The 15,537-nt window shown below is 27.3% G+C and overlaps 2 protein-coding genes across 2 annotated transcripts in view; one reads left to right on the forward strand and one right to left on the reverse strand.

The window, feature by feature from the left end:
* LOC127285408 (afadin- and alpha-actinin-binding protein-like) overlaps nt 1-15,537 on the reverse strand; it is a 100,809-nt gene that overhangs the window by 49,230 nt on the left and 36,042 nt on the right. The gene's annotated exons all lie outside the window — the stretch shown is intronic.
* The window catches only part of LOC127285396 (uncharacterized), a 28,785-nt gene continuing 24,833 nt past the window's right edge, over nt 11,586-15,537 (forward strand). The window contains exon 1 of the mRNA XM_051311387.1: nt 11,586-12,187. The gene's annotated coding sequence lies outside the window, so the exon portion shown is untranslated. The remainder of the gene's footprint in view (nt 12,188-15,537) is intronic.

Consider the following 15,537-nt stretch of genomic DNA (forward strand, 5'->3'; position numbering starts at 1 on the left):
CTGACTAATACACCGAATCAGTACTATGTCGGTGATAAAAAACATTAAATGAAATTTAATTTCTTTAAATTATTCCAATAGATAGTTGTTAGTAAAAAATAAAATATTTTACAAACAAATAAAGTTATGGTAATTCTGAACTTACCAATTGAAAGTTAAGGTAATTCCACATCCAACGAGCCCTATATGAAGTATTTTGGATAAGCAGATTGTTAATAAACAATTGCAATGTTAACTAATTGTTTATTAACAATCTACTTATCCAAAATACTTCATATAGGGCTCGTTGGATGCGGAATTACGTTAACTTTCAATTACTAACTTCAGAATTACGGTAACTTTATTCGTTTGTAAAATATTTCATTTGTTATAAACATTAATTAATTAATTAATCAATATCTCAAAAACTTTAAAAGATCCCACTCTAAAAATTACATGTTTTGTAGGAAATTAGTCAAGCTTTCCATTGAGATAGTTAAAAATAATTTTAAAAAATCCGATTTTGAGATAAACGTAAATTAACATTTTGACCTTGAATTTCAAGGTCAAATCTTATTTAAAAAAAAAAATTTTTATTAACAGCGTGTAGCTCGTCAAAAAAGCTTTAAAAATCATTATATATATGTTAACTTTTATGCATTCTACTTATAAATATTGTACATTGAAAAAAATTTTTTTTTTCAAAAGTCAAAAATTAAAAACGTTGTAATTCAAAATTATTTTATTAAATTCAATAATAATTGATTTTTAGACTTTCACCAACAATAACAACATGTTAGAAAAGTATGGATTAAATTTGAGAACTTTTAATTTTTTGTTCGGACATTTCAGGAATTTTGCCTCATATGTAGAAAAAAAAATTAATTTCAGAGTAAGTAAAATTTCCTAGGGTAGAAATTTATAAATTGGAATTTGACCCACTCTAAAAATAAGATAGGAAAAAATAAAAATCTATATTTGCACTAGAGACATAAAGAAAACATTTTTGTTCTCACATGTTTCATGCTTCACGTGATGCAGATTGTAAATGTTGAAAAATTGCAAAATATTGTTGTTTAATGTGTGTCTCTATTAATGAGAGTCTTGTTGTCAGACAAATTTAATCTACTATCCAAACATAATAATTTTCATAAAATTTTTTGTATGTTACATCATCTTTGATAAGAAGAGTTTAAATTCTATTAAATAATCAGATGTAATCATAAAAGGAAAGATAAAGGTAATAATTAAATAATTCAAAAATGCAATCACTCTTCTTCAATTGATTTTAATAAAAATTAACAAATTTATATTATAAATAATTACAGAGAACCACAAAAAAGTTTAGACAATAAGAAATAAATATTTTCACTTTCCTGAGAAAATTTTTTTGTCAAAATTAAATTAATAAATTTGAAAATTTGTTTTCTATAAAATGATTTAAAAAACTATATAAATAATTACTTGTTGATTGTCTAATTTGTAAAGAAACATTAAAAAACTGAAATTTTGTTTTTTATAGAGAGTATAATAGTGTAAGGAATCGCTGAGTGTTAATATTTTTGTCTAGCACATGACAGCAAATCAAGCTTTGAAAAAATCTTTTTTCTTTTTTTGCAAATATCGATTAGGTTTTAAAAATGACGGGGAAAATCATTTGGAATTTCCGAAATGACAAGTAATTAGAATATATAAAAAAGAAGAAATATGGTCAGTTACTCAGTGTCTATGATTAGGATGTTATGATTTAACATGATTTATTATCAAACATTCGAGAAAAGTGTTCAAAACATTTATACTTTATAGATATAAATGTGAATATCATGAAACATGAGATAACAAACTGTTGATTATATTTTTTATTAATTATTTACTAGGAACTATTTATAAATAATTAATAGTAGACTTTTTAAAGGTGCATTTTAATTTTTTACGATGAAGTCAGAATTATATCCCAAGTAGAACCCTACTGAAAATTTTCATGTAGGATCTTATATATAGGATCTCACATAAATTCATATATTAAAATCCACATAAAATCCTATGTATCATGTATGAAACTATATAGGATCTTATGAAAAATCATATAGGAAATTGAGACATGATTTGAAGTGGGATACGATGTAAATTCTTATAAACGTATTCTTAGGTAATAAATTATGTAAATTCCTATATGAAATCCTATATTAATTGTTTCCTTTATATAATTTCATGTAAAATCTTAGATACATATTTCAGAATCTACATGAAATCCTATATGATTTCTTATGTTCAAATCAATTATATATATAATCCCACGTGAGGATTTTTAATATGATTTCATGTCAGATTTTTTGTAATAATTTTTTATTCAAGAATCGAAAAAAAATTTGATGCATGATTTGATATAGGAAAATTTCTAGTTAAGGATTGAGCAATGAATTTTCGTAGGATTTTTTTATGAAAAAACACGAAGGAAATTGACATAAGAAATTGAAGGAAAAAATGTGACGAGAAAAAATTGTAGGATTTCACATAGGAATTTACATAATTTATTACCTAAGAATACGTTTATAAGAATTTACATCGAACCCCACTTCAAATCATGTCTCAATTTCCTATATAAGATCCTAAATGAGAATTTTCAGTAGGGAAATATGCCACTGGCATAGTACTGACTCAATACTGCCAGTCAGTATAGTGGGCCAACCCCGGCTTGTAACGATGTCCAGTACTGATTCTCTCCCGCTCACCAATACTAACGTCCATCTTGAAAATCCCTGTACAAGAAAGTGTACAAGATCTTGTACAATTTCGGCACCAGAATTTGGAACAAGTTCTTGTATCAGATCTTGCACAAGATCGTGTACAAAAAATACACGGAAAAACTTTGTGCAAAAATTATTCCTAAATTTGTTTAGGAACTGAGGATATGAGAATAATTTAAGAAATCTTATTTATATTTTCTTTGAAAAATTCTAAGCAGTATTTCTATAAGAATTGTAGACAAATTCAAGACAACTTCCTAAACTCACTACAGAAAGTCTTGAACTCGTTTAAGAATAAATTTTTACGTTTGCGAGAAAAAAAATTTACTCTGGGAGGACTCGATCCTACGTCCTCGAGAGTCCAAAAACTCCGCTTTACATCACTCAGCTACCTTAGCAGCTTATGGTATTATGCATTGGAAACATATTTGACGCAACCAATCCCTCCCAGGTGCAAATGATTCGTAAGGAATTCGTTTGGAATTCGTTCGAAATTCGTCCAGATTTCCGAAAGAATTCGTTTAGATTTCGTCCAGATTTCCTGTCGAATTCTGGAAAACGCCGTGTGGCGATTTGAAACAGAATTCGTCCATAATTTAATAGGAATTCGTGCAACTTTTTTCAGAAAAATAAATACAAAAAAAAATTTTGACCAAATTTTCGACCGAAATTCGTATGGTATTCGTGCGAATTACTAACGAATATTTTAAAAACAGTTCGTGTGGATTCCAATAAGAATTTGATAGGAATTCAGAACGGAATTTTGGCTGATTAATATTTTGAAAAATATATTCGTCCACTTTTCCGACCGAAAAGTGCGCGGTATTCGTGCGAATTACCAAGAAATTCTTTAAATAAACTTCGCGTGGATTCCTATAAGAAATGGATGGGAATTCCGAACGGAATTTAGGCTGATTAATATTTTGAAAAATATATTCGTCCACTTTTCCGACCGAATAGTACGCGGTATTCGTGCGAATTACCAAGAAATTCTTTAAATAAACTTCGCGTGGATTCCTATAAGAAATTGATGGGAATTCTGAACGGAATTTTGGCTGAAAAATATTTTTAAAAAAATATTCGCCCACTTTTCCGAACGTATAGTGCGCGGTATTCGTGCGAATTACTAAGGAATTCTTTAAATAAACTTCGTGTGGATTCCTATAAGAAATTGATGGGAATTCCGAACGGAATTTTGGATGAAAAATTTGTTTAAAAAAATATCCGCCCACTTTTCCGACCGAATAGTATGCAGTATTCGTGCGAATTACCAAGGAATTCTTCAAATAAGCTTCGTGTGGATTCCTATAAGAAATTGATGGGAATTCCGAACGGAATTTTGGATGAAAAATTTTTTTAAAAATATATTCGCCTACTTTTTCGACCGAATATTGCGCGGTATTCGTGCGAATTACTAAGGAATTCTTTATATAAACTTCGTGTGGATTCCTATAAGAAATTGATATGAATACCGTACGAAATTCGGTCGGAAATTTAAGAGAAAATTTTTTTGTATTCGTTTTTCTTATCAAAATCGCACGAATTCCGTTTAATTTGTGGACGAATTCTGTTTCAAATCGCCACACGGCGTTTTCCAGAATTCGACAGGAAATCTGAACGAATTCTAAACGAATTCTTAAGGGAATTTGGACGAATTCCGGACGAATTCCACACGTTATTCGTGAGGATCATTTTCACCTGGGCTGCCTAGTGCTTGGTTACTGTACTGTGTCTTCTAAAACAGTTCAAGAAACTTTCAACGCCCAGTGACTGAGATATTCCAATTGCGGCATTAACAAGAAGTCTTCCAATGTCAAAATAAAAATACAAGTATTTTCTTGAATGATTTTTGTATTTTTCTGTAAATTTTGCAGAATTTTTCTCATATCCTCCATTCCGAAACAAATTCAGGAATGATTCTTAAACAAAGTTTTTCCGTGTATGTTTAATATTTGTATACAAGAAAATGGACATGTTTTTGTACAGGTTCATTTGTCTTCGGTTAGTAAAAATTAAAAACTTTAAAGACTGCGTCAGGGCCGGCTTTATATGTAAGCAAAATAAGCAGCTGCTCAGGGCCCCGGCTGTGTGTATGTATGTATGTATGTATGTATGTATGTAGGTATGTATATATGTAGACACAAAATGTTGTTGACACAATAACTTTTGTAAATCGAAACAAATCGATTTGCAATTTTGCATACACAAAGTTAGTTTCAAAATATAGGTTAAGTTCGTTAGCCTATACTACACTACACAGCTTTATAGTCCAGGAAAAAGAAAACAATTTTTTTAAATGAAATTTTTTGATTAAAATAAAATTGTAAAAGTTACAGTAGTTTAATTGTCGAAAAACATCTAAAAAACGCCAAAAAAAGACATTTTTCATGAAAAATTAAATTTTATTATGGGGTGGAAAAATCAGTCCATAAAATAGACACATTCTCGTCACAATAGACTCAAAAAATATGATACAAGTGAAAAAAATATTACTTTAGAAAAAAACCACTCTATATACATATTATTTATATTTTTTTACTCAAAAATCAGTCTTTCTGACTCAATTATCTTGTAATGTATTCATTTTGGTATAATGACCCCAGAGACTTTTTTCTTCAAAATTTTATCAGCTACAACTTTGCCATTAAACATTTTTCTCTATCTCTTTACGTTTTTGAGATTTTAATGAAAAAATCATTTATTTTTCCATTCTCATCACATGAGAAGGTATTATTATGTTGTATTCCACGCCAAAGTGAAAGTCCAACTGCAATTGCATCTCCGATTTTTTTTTCAGTACTAATTCCCAAGTAGCACGAATATTGGTTAAATGTCACGGAGATATCAAGTGGGAATATTCCTGTGACATTGAGGGAATATCTCTGTGATATTGACAGAATATTTCTGTAATTTAGAAAATTCTAAAATGTTGTTTGTCTTGAATATTTAAATAAAAAAATAAATAGATGAAAAAAATAGAAATTTTTTTTCAGAATTTTATAAATTATCTCATCAATATCACTGGAATATTCTCTCAATATCAGAGGAATATTACCTCAATATCACAGGAATATTCCACTCAATATCACAGGGATATCCTCTCAATATTACATGAATTTCACGGGAATATTTCCTTAATATATCCATATATCCGGACAATTGATCAGGATCTCATATAATATGTTTCTATATAGAGAAAATTTTGTTTTAGCCATTTTGAAAATTTTTATAAACGAAAGGACTACAAAGCTTTCTCCACGAGGAAGCAAAATGCATCAATTTTAAAAGTTTTTTTTTCAAAATGTATGTTTTTAAACGTACAAAAAAATTGAAAATTTTTTTTAAACGATATTGCTATCAAATTTTTGAGTTTTAATTATAAAAAGTCATTTTTCTCATTTGACGTAATGATCAATTTTTTTTTCAAATACAATACCCGAAAATTTGATTTTTATGGCGAAAACCATAAAAAAGTTCCAAAATTTATGGTTTTTTTCGTTTATTAGGTAAAATATGCAAAATTGAAAGAAATGCATCGGATATAAAAAAAGTATTTTAATAAGATCTATAACTTTTGTATATGAAAGTTTTTTTTTAATTTTTCATATTTTACCCTATAAACGAAAAAATCATAAGTTTTGGAACTTTTTTATAGTTTTCAACATAAAAATCAAGTTTTCGGGTATTGCAAGTATGATTTTCGTAATCTGCGCATCAAAATAAATAAAAGTACGTAGTATAAAAAAACCAAAAATATTTTTAAAAAATTCAAAACTAAACATTTTTTGAAAAATTCCGAAAATAATGTAAAAATTGTTTGCCCATTATTGGGCAGGGCAAAATAATTTTAAAAAAATCGATTAGTACGTCAAATGAGAAAAATGACTTTTTATCATTGAAACTCAAAAATTTAATAGTAATATCATTTAAAAAAAATTTTCGATTTTTTTTAAAGTACCTTTAAAAACACACATTTTTAAAAAAAACTTTTAAAATTGATGCATTTTTAAGGAAGTTATGAGCATTCAGAAACTACACTGCAAAAAGAAGTATCTTATTTTAAGATGTTTCAGTCGCCTTCTTAAAATGTTTTTTATAACTTGCTTCTAAGTTATCTAAAACAACTTAAAATGCATTAGTTTCTTAAGATATAAGATAGATAGGAAGATACTTTTGGTAACTTGCTTCCAATGTATCTTATAATAAGATTCTTCTTTTTGCAGTGTAAAAGTCATGAAAATTCTCCAATTTTCAGAATTCCATAACTCGAAAACGGCTAGCTAAAAGAATTTGAAAAAATTCATGGAAGCTAGTATCAATTAGTACTGAAAGAAAAAAAAATCTCAAAAAAATTTGAGATGCGTGGAAAACATTATATATATTAAAATTTATTTGAGTTGTCTAATTTTTTATCTCAAATTTCAGCCCTGGGCTGCGCAGTAGTTTTCTTAGAACTTTACAGTTGCGCAATAATTTTTGGCATGCATAAGTAAAAGGTTTTAATGATTCTAAATTATTAAAAACTCAAATTTAAAACAAAAAATTTTTTAAATAAACTTGTACAAGAATATGTACATTTTCTTGTACAGAGTTTTTCAATAGGGGTAAGTACTGGAATAATACTGGCAAAGTAATCATCCCGAGTTAAAATCTCACTTTTTGCTTCCTCGTGGAGAAAGCTTTGTACCCTATTGAAAAACCCTGTACAAGACCTTGTACAAGAAAATGTACATGCTCAGCTGCTGAACTTGTACCTGTTCTGGTAAGAACATGTACAAGATCTTGTACAATTTCGGCATCAGAATTTGGAACAAGTTCTTGTACAAGTAAATATATTTAATATTTGTATACGAGAAAATGTACATTTTCTTGTACATGTTCTTGTACAAGTTCATTAAAAAAAAATTTTTTTTGAAAAAAATTTGAGACTTTAATAATTTAGAATTATTAAAACCTTTTATTTAAGCATGCCAAAAATTATTGCGCAGCTGTAAAGTCCTAAGAAAACTACTGCGCAGCCTTTAAAGTTTTTAATTTTTATTAAACGAAGACATAAATGAACCTGTACGAGAAAATCTACGTGTTCTTGTACATTTTCTTGTATACAAATATTAAATGTATTTTTGTACAAGATCTTGCACAAGATCGTGTACAAGTTCTAATACAAGAACTTGTTCCAAATTCTAGTGCGGAAATTGTACAAGATCTTGTACATGTTCCTACCAGAACAGGTAAAAGTTCAGCTGCTGAACATGTACATTTTCTTGCACAAGATCTTGTACAGGGATTTTCAATAGGGTAGTCCTTTCGTTTATAAAAATTTTCAAAGTGTCGGAAACAAATTTTTCTCTATATAGAAACATGTTATATGAGATCCTGATCAATTGTCCGGATGTATGTATGTGTGTATGGATCCCTTTTTTGTTTAGAAGATAACTTTAACAGGTTTTAATGGATTTAGATAAAATTTGGTAGGCTTATTTATCATATTAATATCTGAAAACTGACCAAAGGATTTTAAAAAATACCAAAAAAAAATTTAATCGTCTTTTTTCCAAAAATTTTTTTTAATCGAAAAAATTTTTAAATAGAAAAATTTAAGGTTATATATAATAAAATCGTATTCCTTACATCAAGACAAATCCATCGGTATATATAAAGTATAGTTTTAATTTAAATTTAAAGAATTAATGAAAGTTAAAAAATATAAAATTTATATTTTTGCTGAAAAATTTTGTATTTATTTAAATTCAAGTTTAAATATAAAATAATTGTGTTCCTTTCATTGAAACGAATTATTATAATTGTAAATAATTATAAATTATATATTATTTTTCATTAATATTTAGAAATTTCGGCTAAAATGTGAATTTTTAATTTTTTAACTTCCATTAATTCTTTAAATTAAACTCAAATGTATAGGTACTTAAATGTTTATATTATCATATTATTTTTGTATGTTTTTTTCAATGTTAATGCTTTCTCCACGAGGAAGTACTTTATTTTTTCCTCTGTTATTAAAAATCTTCACATATTCCACGAGGATTTTGTACTTTAATTTTTTCGTTTCTTTTTTAATAATTCTCACGGAATTTACGAGGATTTTGTAGTTTAATTTTTTCGTTTCTTTTTTAATAATTCCCACGGAATCCACGAGGATTTTGTACTTTATTTTTTTCGTCTGTTATTAAAAATCTTCACATATTCCACGAGGATTTTGTACTTTAATTTTTTGTCTGTATTTCAAAAATCCGCAAGGAATTCCTAGAGGATTTTGAACTTTGAATTAAGTTCCCTGCACCTATAAATTCACGAGGATTTTTATCTTAAAAATATCTTATCTGTGTTTCACTGTCGTCAAAAAAATTCATAATGATTTTAACTTAAAGTTAAATATTTTTATTTCCTGATCGTTGAAAATATCCACGAGGACTTTTCAGTAAATATTTTTTGTCGGCATTTAATTACAAATTTCCTCGAGGTTTTCGAACTTTGAAATTCAATTTTTTCTCTTTGTACAAATCCTCGTGGATTCCTTGCGGATTTTTGAAATACAGACAAAAAAATTATAGTACAAAATCCACGTGAAATCTGTGAAGATTTTTAATAACAGACGAAAAAAATAAAGTACAAAATACTCGTGGATTCCTTGCGGATTTTTAAAATACAGACAAAAAAATTAGAGTACAAAATCCTCGTGGAAATCCTCGAGGAATTCCGTCAAAATTTGACACGAGGAAATCCTCGGGGAATTCCACGGGGATATTTTTGATGGGGCAGACCAAGGATTGATTTTAGAAAGAGAAACAAGTCGTTTTAGTCGATATTCATTACAACAAAAAAGTCACATTTTATAGAAATAAGTCGAAATAGTTGCATTCATTGAAAAAAGTTTATAAAAGTTGTGGAATCTGAGGCTTGTAATTTTTTGGTTCAAATTTAGATGTTTATTAAATATCCTATTATTCGAGTTTCAACATAAAAAAGGGGAAAAAGAGGGATTTTTTGAAATAGAGGAAAAGTAGGGGAAACCGAGGTTGCGTGGCGCAGGAGTGAAATTAATTAAATTATATGATTTAAAGTTTAAACAATATAAGACTTAACAAAATATAAGTATTGTACTGTAATTTTACAATAGTTATTGGTGTGGCAAGGGCGGAAAAGATTTCTAAACTTTGGGACCGTCCAAAAGTGAAAAACTAGTTTACGAAAGTTTCGCGAACTATTTTTTTCCGTCTAAAATTTTTTTTGTTTCTTAATAACAAATGTATAGATCTCAAAACTTATTATTTGAGCTCTATTCTAAAATTCATTTTTTAAAGATATATCACAAAAAAATGAAGAGGTTAAAAAATTACTCTGGAGTGCCAAAATCAGTTAGTCACAATAATTAATGAATATTAATTAAATTTTGTACAAACTTACAGTTCATCAAGTACATACTTTAACTTGAATGAAGAGAAAAATTAATTTAACTTAACACTTTTGAATAAACTCAAGTGCGCCAAGCAACCCCTTCGCCAAACACCCGGGCTCCTCTACTACCAACATGAAGTAGTATCAGAAACTGACTACAGTTTTTTTAAAATCGCCTACAGAATGGGGACTCCTTATACTACTTCGTAACTATACCAATATGAAAATATCATAATGTAGAACATAACCTATATTTTTAGTTTGTCTATTCAGGTTCATTTTGAGTAACGTGAAATTGTCTGTTAACTCATTTTGATGCAGATTTCATAATGAGATACAGCAAAAATGAGTTCAGTTTTTTTCTGTGAGATTTAGACCATTTGAGAATTAAGGCAGATAAAAATTAAGATAAATATAAATTATGTCAAATGATTACTCTATATAAGAATTAGATTAAATTAAGATGATAAGAAGTAGGTTAAATAAACATTAGGTTATACAAGAATTAGGTGAGATAAAGTTATTTAGTCTAAATAAGGTCGTGTAGGTGGCTCATTTTGAGTTGTAACAAAAATGAGACTAGTTTATTTCTGTGAAATAAAAGTTACGTTACACAAGATTAGTCCAAATGAGAGTTAGCTGAAATGACAATTAGGTCTATGATGATTAGGTCACAAGATGATTATGACAATCTTCGAATTCAGGACAATTTAAATTTGGAAAAAGTTCCTGTGCCTCCTAGTTAATTTCTATCAATTTCTCCTAGTCAATTTTATTAGAGAAACCCTTAAAACCAAAATATATATTAGAATTCTATTAACTATTTTTACTAATGTAGACTCCATTTAATATTAAGAGTAGGGATTTCATAAAATAATAATTTTTTGAAGAATTTCAATTCCGAGAAAGTCTTATTTTTTCATTTTCACACGACTTCTCACACAAAAATTAAAAAATCAGTAGAATAAAAAACTTTTTAGATTTTTTAAAATTATAATTTAAAAATCGGGTTGCGAATCCAATTAAAACGCTCGCAGAATAAAATGCAAAATGTTTCCATAACGATTGTTTTCTTTAAAAATTAAAAAAAATCCCTTATGGAGTTGTTGCAGAAAGGTCATTTATATATTAACGTCATTCGAATGGAAACGAAACCTGTTTTCTTATATATACACATACAATGTGGAATAAAAATTCTTCCATAGCGATGCCGCGCCGGTCCCGCGTGCAACTCATGCCGGCTTCTCACACTTGCATAGGTATTACATATATACGAAATAATAAACGAAAACGATGCATCGAATGCCACTCAATGTTGGAAATCACAGTGACGTCAAGACGATGTATGACGCATGCGTATTGGCATCAGCCGCGAAGGTGGCATATCACTTCAATTTCAATTCACTGGACTGACGAGTTTATTCTTCAAAGTTTTGTAGTCAGTAAGGAGTTCATCGGACTAGTTCTCGTGTCGAATGAGGTCCGCGAAACATCAATATATACGATACCGCTTCTCAACTTTGAAAATTATCTCCGCAGTAATCAATTGTTTTTTTTGTCTTGTCTTCAGACAACTTTGTTTCTGTCAAGTAGTGATATAGTGATTAGTACGTATATCTTTCAGAAAAATTGACTTTTCTATTGATATTTGGGAACCCCAAGAAACAATCTTAGATCTAGTTTTATCGCAAATAGTCGAAAAACAGTGTTGATAGTATTGAAACAATTTGAGGTGATTAAAAGTTTATTATTTCCATCTATTTATGGATAAAATTCTATTTTTTTAGATGAAAAAGAATTTGAATTTTCTTGTGGTAAAATAAACAAAATTCGAACTACAAAGAGTCAATGAAGTGCGTTGCTATTTACATGGACGTGAGGTTTACAAAAAAGTGTTTTCTACTCAATTCAAAGGTTGACAAGGCTTATCTAGAATCAAAAACGCATGCAAACAAGTGGACATTGGAAAATAATCGAAACTGTGTTTAATTTATGATGACCTTCGTATTGGAATACCATCAAAACTTTGGTAAAGTTGGCTCAAGGTAAACTAGCATTTGCTTTTTTTAAACTCATACTACATTGAATCTCATCCAATGCCAGATGTTAAGTTATGTAAATTATATTTTTAAAATTGAATTTCACTTCATTTCTCTCTCGGCGAGTCACTTTATAAAATTTCCAACAGAAAAATTTCAATTCTTTTGATTAGAACAAAAAATTGAATTAATTACACAAACTATTTAGTTAACGAATGTTTTATTCAATTATAAATTTGAATTTATTTTCGGAACAAAATATTCATCATCGAATATATTTTATTCCGATATTTTAAAAATTAAATAATTTATAATCAGAATTTTCGAGGCCACATAATAAATATTCTATAACTTACACGTGACTCTTGTTTAAAAAACATGAAGCGCTTTAGGCCAGGGGGCAAAGTTCAAAATGGTTTACAACGCATTTAAGCAATTCCAATATATTTGAGATTGGAAAGATCTTTTGTTTTGACTCACATAAAATAAGCTCAAATTTTCAATTACATAATAAGAGAATTATTGTAAATTCTGAAAATAATTGGAGAGGTGGAGCAAAAATTAATGAAGAAAAATGTATATTTATGACGCAAGATTTATTCTCAGATTAGTTTAATGAATACTGATTGACAAGAATAATTAATTTATCATTTTTTAATGAATTTCATATTTTATGCAATATTTAAATGAAATAACCAAATAATAATAAATAACTCTCAGTAATAACTATAATATATAATAATAATTAACAGTCACAAAATATAAATAAATAAAATTTATTCAAACTATAAATTGAATAAATAATAAAAAAAATCCATAAAATTTTGTGATTATTTTATTTTTAAATATTATAGTAAATAATTAATTTATCCACCTTACCTAAAATTATCGAAAAGCATTTAGTCTACCCTTGGGAATTTCATTTAAAAAGAATGTAGCTGCTTTTTAATGTACAGAAGTAATAGCAAAGATAATACATGAAAAAATTATAATGTATGTGTATATAAATGTGTTTTTCGTACACATTGTCCATTACATATATCTTTACAAGTGCCGGAAAAATAAGTACGTGAATTGAAATTTAAATAATATGGATTTTTTTAAAAAATTCTCTAAACGTGTAAGTTTTATCAAACAGAATGTTATTAAAAATATGACTTTAAATTGTTAGTTATCTCGTGTTATATATTTTGGAAGAAATATATATTGTATATATGAATATATGTTCCGACATTTATTAATTCTGCAAATGACTCAGAGAAGATATAAAAATACTCTATGCACACCAAAATTCACGAAAAAGTTACAAAGTGAAAATAGTTATTATTCCTAATATATTTATTAATATTTAAAATATTTAACTACTTACCTATAATTATAATATCTTGCGAAATAAATGGGAAACTCGCCAGAGAATAATTATTATTATAGGCACTGAAAAAAAAACTAGTAGGTTTTACTACTTTTTAACTACTCTGAGTAGTACAATAGGTCCTCAACTGAATTTAAACGGTTCTATTAACTATATAAAAATAGTTAAACATTTTAAACAGAATGACATTTTGTGATTGCATTAACTCCATTTAAAAGTGTTAAAACGACTCAAGATGTAAGTAGTGGATTTTACTACTGAAAGTGGTTCAATAGGCTTTAAGAACATTTTTTTTGTAGAATTAATAAATGTTTTGCAATTAAAACTACTACTTTAAGTAGTAGATGTTACTACTTAAAATAGGAAAATAAAATTATTTTTTATTTATAATGGTTTATTATCAGTAGAATTGACTTTTTCATCCTCTCTCCTATACTGACGCTTATTTTATGCCCTAACGATTATGTACCTAACAGAGAAAATTTCTAACCGACAGGAATTGAACCCTCGACCCTAACGCACGCTATCCGATTCCTTAACCGACTAACCACACGGAGAAAAATGGATATTAAGAATCCTACTTTCCAAAGATAATGAAAAATTTATAATATCTATATTTTAACACCTATTATATAAAATGTTTTCTTTCAATATCTAACATGTTGTAAAATAGAATATGTAGATATTGATGCCTATTGATTTATATACTAAGTTTTAGTATCTAGGACAATAAACGTTAAAATCGTGAGAATAACGTATTTCATGCGTCACTTCATGTGTACTGCAGTGTCTGCAAATTCGGCGTTAATTGTGATTTCAGTTCTGAATAAAAGTAAGTAGAATTTAAATTTTCTTCAAATCTAATCTCACATAATATATAGTGCGTACGCCGATCATTTTAACGCAAGGAACGTGAAACTAACCTGTTCCGTGTCTTTTTTAAATCTAATGTTAAAGAAAATGTCATTAAATTGACATATACTTTTCTTTTTAAATAAAAATAAATAAACTTCTATATTTATTTTGGTTTTATTATTTATGAAAATTAAAAAATCATTTTAATACTATATCTTCCCCAATTAGTCCAAAATTAAAATTTAGTATAATAATATTATGATTAAATTAAAATAAAATTTAAATTTAAAATAAATTTAATTTTAATTATAAATTTAATTTAATTTTTTTTAAATTTTAATTAAATATTAATTAATATTTATATTAATTAATTATTAATTAATATTAAATATTAATTTTAATTAATTATAAATTTAATATAAATTTAAAATAAAATTAAAATAAAATATTATGATTAAATAATAATTATATAATAATATGATTTACGTTAGTAAATAATGCCTTTATTTTTCAAGAGTTAGAAATTTAAAAAACTAATATTCTGTGTAATAAGTTTTAGTATCCTGGACATTACAGATTGATGTAGCCATTTTAATATATTTAGATACTAAATTTAAGTATCCAAGATGCTTGTCCTATAGTTCACTGTCAAATATAATGACCGGGTAATATATAGATATTAAATACCAATATCCATTTTTCTCCGTGCACGCACGCTCACTACGACAGTCTGCAAACTACTCGAAGACTACTTTCTGCTTGTCCAATTGGTAATTTAACTATTAAAAGTAGTTATTTTTACTACTATTATTAGTTGCTATAACTATCCTTTTTAAGTTTTGACTTGTAAATTTTTCATCTTTTAATTATATTATAAGTTGTTTAATTACATGGTGCAGTAAAATCTACTACTTAAAGTGATAGTTTTAATTCCAAAGTATTTTTTAATTCTACGAGAAAATGTTCTTAAAGCCTATTGAACCACTTTAAGTAGTAAAAGCTACTACTGAAAGTAGTAGTTTTAATCACAAAGGATTTGTTAATTCTACAACAAAAATGTTCTTAAAGCTGATTGTACCACTTTGAGTAGTAAAATCTACTACTTAAAGTAGTAGTTTTAATTACAGAC

The sequence above is a fragment of the Leptopilina boulardi genome, unplaced genomic scaffold, assembly GCF_019393585.1.
Source record: "Leptopilina boulardi isolate dan_hultmark-lab unplaced genomic scaffold, ZJU_Lbou_2.1 LbouV2_332, whole genome shotgun sequence".
Classification (NCBI taxonomy): Eukaryota; Metazoa; Arthropoda; class Insecta; order Hymenoptera; family Figitidae; genus Leptopilina; species Leptopilina boulardi.